Below are 6,810 nucleotides of genomic sequence, written 5' to 3' on the forward strand. Positions count from 1 at the left end.
TATGAGACTAGGCTCGAAGGAAAGCTGTCTCGGGTGTGGACCAATCAACTTCAAGGACAGTGCACATTATCAGAGTTATGTTCTTTTGTTTGTATTATGACTGCAGGTATTGCGGTCTATGCAAACATGACTCCTTGCAAAAAGGTGTCAGTTTTGTTGCCAGATAGAAGGGTAAAGAACCAATTATCATATTTTTACTGGCAAATGAGGTCCCCATAGTGTAGATGCTTGCCCCGAGCTCTCATACTCTGATGGTGCATTGTCCTTGAGTTGTGCGCCTTTTGGCGTCATCTGGTCCAACCCATATGAGACTAGGCTCGAAGGAAAGCTGTCTCGGGTGTGGACCAATCAACTTCAAGGACAGTGCACATTATCAGAGTTATGTTCTTTTGTTTGTATTATGACTGCAGGTATTGCGGTCTATGCAAACATGACTCCTTGCAAAAAGGTGTCAGTTTTGTTGCCAGATAGAAGGGTAAAGAACCAATTATCACCTTCTATTTTGTTTCCAGAATAGGTAAAACCTATTCTTATTTTTCAACATTTTTGATACTGGACAAAAAGGTCCCATAGATAAATCACAGCTTCTCTACATTCACAAGCTAAACGCTTGATGCATGTCGAAATCCACATTAATACCTTTGTTGTAAAAAGCATTGAATAGGCTACGTGGAGAATCTGATGGTGTGGAGAAGAGTTTGTGAGGTATTGATGGGACACGGCACTGCTAGCGTTGTACGACTCCGAACGTGCTGGCGACTGAAGTGCTCACACCTCAGCTGCTCTCAACCTCACGCTCATAGTATCAGAGCTCCCTCTACCGGTTCCTTTAGAAAATAGCAATACGAAAGCTGCCCGTATTGATTGAACAGACTCCATATTCTTGGTTCTTTCGTTAAAGTCACGTAGATAGAAAATTAAAATGAAATAAAATTTAAATTAAAAATAAATGAAAAAAAATAAAAGCAAAAACTCACGACGTTTCGATCGCAACACAAGCGGTCTTGATCAGGTGGAGAGAAAAGAGGGCAAGCCTTTAAATGCAACTGCTTATAAGGGTTTCAAAATGAGTGGGTAGGGGACGAGAGTTGCGAGGCAGCAGCAAGGAAAGCTGTGAAGCGTAAACAGCATGGGCGGGGCAGTCATTGCTGATGTAGGAGTAAAGCACAACGTAAATGTGACGTTAACTGACTGGTGGCGAGCTAACATTAGCATACTGTACGTACATCAACACCAAGATATAATATACTAGAGGTGTAAAGGCAGGTACAGGACTTTTGGTTCGGTACGCGCTGTGATCCGAATGAATATAGTCTAGTTTTAATCACGCACGTTACTTTTTCGTGTGCGGAACAAAAATTATAGTCTCGTGCTTTTAGTCGAATCAGACTGACTTCGAAAGGCCTAACGTTGTGCTAGTTAATTCTGATATACGTTACAGCCAGTTAAATTGGCATGCTGGTAACTTGCAGTAACGTAAGACAATGTTAAACTGCTACCACAACTTTGTAAAAAATTGTTCGCTAAAAGTAATTAAACATGTCTTACCTTTGGGAGAACGTCAGTCCCTGAAACGTGTCTGTGGAAGAAGATGGTTGATATGCACGTGGCGCAAAAAGATGCCTTGAGTTGGGGCAGAAGTGTAACGTAATTAAATTCAAAAACCTCCCGATTAGTAAAATTTATAATTTTTTTGCATCTTTGACTTTCCTGATAAAATACAATTAAATTCTACTCAGTAATTGATGGCTGATTTCATTCGAAAAAAAACTGTAAAATACAATTAATAAATAATAGGAACGTGTTGAATTCAGCTCAATGTAATTCCAAACTGCACATAGTCTTTATTTTTATGTATAGGCTACTCATATATTTACTAAACATTAATTAACGCCAGTCTCGGTTTTTACAGTGTATATGCTGCTAAATTGTTATATAAATATGAGGCCTAGTTAACAACGAAGCCTGCTACTTGTAATTGAATAAGTCGAGTCAGACTTGTACCCATATAACTTTAATGCGATCTTGAGAGCAAGGATGAAGAAGCATCTCATCCACAGTTCAGTGTTTTGTGAAGCGCTGTACATTTAGGCTGCAGTATGGTGATTACACAATGTGCCCTTATTCAACAGAGTAGCTTATTCTCTTGTATAGCTATTCAGTGCTAATGTAGATGTCAGGTCCATCCAGTACCTAATGTGGAGTTTCATGTTATCTAAGACAATGTTATGATGCTGCAGTGTTCATTGTATTGATATTCCAAGTATTAACAGATGCTGTGTTTTTCCATCAGTTTTACCTCGTTCAATTAATTAAATACGTTTGGAGTCGGATGTTCACCCTGGCTCTGAAGGTTTATTGAATTCGAGGTTATCTACTCGGAAAGTGGTGCAACGTAGCGCACAGCGAGGCCGAGACAGTGGATTCTGGTGACAAGCCATCGGATGGATGAGGCCATGAGGTGTCCTGCCATCTTGTTAGAGAGCGGCCATTTTGTGTGTGAGGCGGCTGTGTTTCAAGGTTGAGACTGGAATGGCCTGGCCTCTAAATAATCTTAATAAACTCGGCTTTTTAAAGCACTTCACGTAAAATTATGGAAAGCCTTTTTGTAAAAACACGTGAGTTTTAAAGCACAATTATAAAAGTTTAACGCCTTTATATTCCGTCATGGGTCAAGGGGGAAAGGAATTCCACGAAAAAAATATCTGGCTCTCATAGAACGTCTGGTCTTTGGAATCATAATGCGGTAGACCAAAATCAGCAGATCGCCTCAACCAGAGCCAACTCGACACTCAACAGGGATAAAGTGTTGGATGAGAGTGCTGCCAATGCTGCTGCTGAAGCCAGAGACAAAGGTGTCACTTGCATAACAGGTGTGTAGAAGTGGACGTGATAATGTACATGTAAGATCATGCCCCCTAGTGGTTACCTGTTTTTACATATTAATTTCGCTATAAGGGAAAATTCATTCCTTATTGATTTACGTCAAAATCTCAGGTGCGCGGTAAATCGGCAAATTGGATCAACCGCACGCGGATAATCGAGTCTATCGTATATGTGTAACCGCCCACAGCTATGGAATAGGGGCCCTCCAACGCGATGTTTTGTAAAATACACTTGCTGTGACTTCGAGTCCAATCCTTGAGCCGCTATTGCATCACGTGCACCACCGTTACCATGCCTGGAGTAAACCGTGACCTACAAGACGCGTCACTACTCGAGGAAACGTCATGCTGAACATGTGGCATGCTTCAACAAGATGCAGAACAAAACTGTTAACTTGCCACCTTTGCACTGCAACGTGTTTCCCCGAGTGCTCAATTTACACGTGCGATTCATCACAGGTAAAGTATGGTTTTGCATTGGCACGTTTTTTTATTTCATCTTCGTTGACTGCAAGCTCTGGATTATTAATCGTGGCCGAAGTCATTGGATTTCATGTATTAATTATCTCAGTCTAGCTGGCTAATAATGGCATTTATAACGCGCCAGATTTTGCAGACAAGTCAACAACTCAGAGGCGTGGAGCCAAGCTCAGGGGTGTTCTAAAGCCCTGAGCTTGACAAAGGGATAGAGTTCCACACCGAGGGGGCGACAGCAGAGAACCGACGAGAGGCTGTGAAAGTTTAGTGTAGTGTATAGTGACGTGAGGCTGTACCAGTTCGAGACCTCGGTGTCCTGAAGCAGATTTTGAGTGACGCTGCTGTGCAGGGCTCTACCGTGAGCTTCACTGCAAGGCGAGAGTGGTGAAGCGAGGTAAGATGGGGAACCGGTGGTGGAGGTGCGATGACAAAGGCAGGGGATTTCATAATTTGTCCTAAAGCAATCAAATGTTTAGTCATACTCTTAGTTATTAAATAAACAGTGCTGTCAGCGACCACCCATTAAACTAAACTTTTATTTCATCAGGTAAGGCCCACTGAGCTATAGAGCATTTTTTTCAGAAGCGATCTGGCCACATAGCTCAACAGAGTGGCTGATGTTGAAATTTATAGCAACCAAATACTATAAACGCATGTTAATACCCAATGTGGAGGGAAAAACAGGAGGGCCCAGAGAAAATTCCACTTGACCAAGGAGAGGGAAAGAGAGACACGCATACTCCAAATATACAATAGGCGTCAGGGTCGGGATTGAATCCACTATCTCCTGTATACCAGATGAGGTAGTTAACATCTCGCCACTACAGCAAATGCTAGTGTGAGAGACGTGCAATTCTCCGAACCACATCACAATATTAGCAGGTAAGCCCAATTGGTGAACTCATTTTTAAACATATCGTTTGATATACTCCTACATATATATGGAAATGCATGTTCCTCAGCACGCTGCAATCTCTACAAACGAGACAAACCACATCAATCTGCGTCTCCATTTAAAATGCTGCAAATTCGTTGGGTGCTCACACTTGGTTGGGTCCCTGGAGGGCAACAGCCGTTAGTGATGGCCTGATGGGTCCATCATTCCTGATTATGTTTTTATCCGCTCATCATCATCATTGTCGACTCGTATTTAAAATAAATACCCTTTTCACTGACGAATATTTAAATTCGTGATTTCGATTCACAAAATTAACATTGGCACTGTAACAGTCAGAGAGGGATGGCTTTGGGAGCAGGGTGTCTCTTGATCAGTGAGGGGTTCAGATTGACAGGAGTCGGTGGAGCTTGAGTAAGGGGAATCAAGTGACATGGGAGAGACGAGTGAGAGGAGAAGCGAGGGACGCGTGGGGCAACTGTGTGGCGACCGTGTGGCATAGAGATTACGAGTTAAAACATTTGGGTTTGCTGTAGTTAGGACTATAGGGGCCTGGTATAAGCTAAGTAGTGGCAGAGGAAAATTTTGGGGGCGGAGCAAAGTGTCAGGTGGAAAAGAAACATAGCGTAGGGTGTCAGATATTCAAATCGCGTCATGGCCGTGGTGCGCCAAGGTGTATTGGTGAGGCGGCCATTTTGTTATGGAGGTAAATTTTCGCTGTGTCATTTTTGGATGTTGCGACCATCTTAAAGAGTACAGTCTGAAGTTGGAGCCGGGAGTGGTGGTGACGACAACTTGCTGGCCTGTGAGCGCGATCGACTGGGGTTCTGTTGACATCTGGTCTGCTCACCAGTGTGTCATCCCAGCAAGCATCGTCTTGGAGCCAGGCGTGTTGGTGATGGCAGGTCACTGGCTCGTAAGCACTATCAACTGTGAGTTCTACAATGGGCTACTGCTCTGCTCACCTATGTGCCGTGTACGCAAGCGTTGTCTTGGGGCCAGGATTGTTGGTGATGGCAGATTGCTGGCTTGCGAGCGCAACCACCTGGAGTCCTGCTGTGGACAGTGGTTCTGTTCACCTATCCGCCACTCAGGAGTGGATCGCCACAGAAAACCACTCGCCGCTGCCAGCAAAGTAGCCCTCCCGAATGCTGAAAACTGCGAGGCTTCGACAGCTAGGGACACTCACGGGGAAGAAGGGAGGTGATCTCCTGAGAGCTGTGAAGTTGTCGTTGGAACGTTTTATTTAATCTGTTCAAGAACTGGGGGAACACTTAATACGTACCCTGGATGGTTGCTCCGCAGATGTCACCAGACGGCGTTCATAGTTGAAGCAATCCGAGAAACCGGTATTGTCGGATCATAGGATTGTGTTGTTTGTTGTTGCTGTTGTTATGATGGTGATTTCGGTGCTATAATTTGCAGATATTTTCACTCCCCTGGGGAAGTAGCAATCTTGTCACCATTAACCAATTTAATAACTATTAAATTTTGGAATTCAAAATAAACACCGTTATTATGCAGTATACTGGCAGTGATCCTCGTTATACTCCGCACACGGTCATTGGATGTGTCACATGAAACCAGGGGTCCCACCATGAACTAAACCACAGCGGTGTGGGTACGAGAGCTAGGGTCGGCTGTGGACCGAAACCCGCAAAATTTCAAGTCGCAAAAGGACGTACCGTTACAGGCACATGATATGTTTATGAGATGTATATTAGAATAAGAATGTACTGGAGAAAACCGATGAGCCATACAGCTCAGATCTCTAGTAGGGGCATGGGGTAAGAACATTACAATACTAAAACTGAATAGTATTGCACAGTACAATAAAGGCAAACAAATCACCCCAATACATACAAATAAAACTAAACCATCCCCATCCTACCAGGCAAAGCCCACTTGAGATATACACTTATTTACATATATATGCAAAATTCCCCCGTCTCTACCGTATACAGACTGACTGGAACAGTGCTGCCAGAGAGCACCCATTATACTAAACTCTTTTTTAATTTTATCAAGTAAGGCCCGTTGAGCTATATAGCTTTTTTTCAAAGTCAACTGGCCACAAATGAAGGCTCAATGAAGTGACTTACCAGAAGAGCTGGAGAAAAATACATGCGACCACAGGAAGAGAGATATGCAAACTCCAAATATGCAGCAGGCATCAGCGTCGGGATCAAACTTACGACCTATATACCAGTCGAGATAGTTCACATCTCGCCACCTTGCGATTGAACCCAGGAACTCCTTTATACCAGGAGAGGTGGTTCGGCACAGTGGACAATTTGCTGAGGTCAGCACCATTCCTGGCTGTCTTTGTCCGTCCACTGATTAGTTCTCATCGCACGAGAAGTGTTAACAGGAGCTACTTACTGATGATCTGCATCTTTTATCTAGAGAAGATTTGTTCCAGTTGTCCCTTACCTATATTTTCGACAAAGCAGTCCTGTCTTCACCGAAGTCGTTTTCTGCCAAATGGTTACAGAAAATGTACGCAGATTGTTCATTTTCGTTGCGAGGATGCTGCCGTGGTATTATTATGGC

The sequence above is a fragment of the Lethenteron reissneri genome, chromosome 62 (genome assembly GCF_015708825.2).
Source record: "Lethenteron reissneri isolate LAM-NWPU_2019-01 chromosome 62, ASM1570882v1, whole genome shotgun sequence".
Taxonomy (NCBI): Eukaryota; Metazoa; Chordata; class Hyperoartia; order Petromyzontiformes; family Petromyzontidae; genus Lethenteron; species Lethenteron reissneri.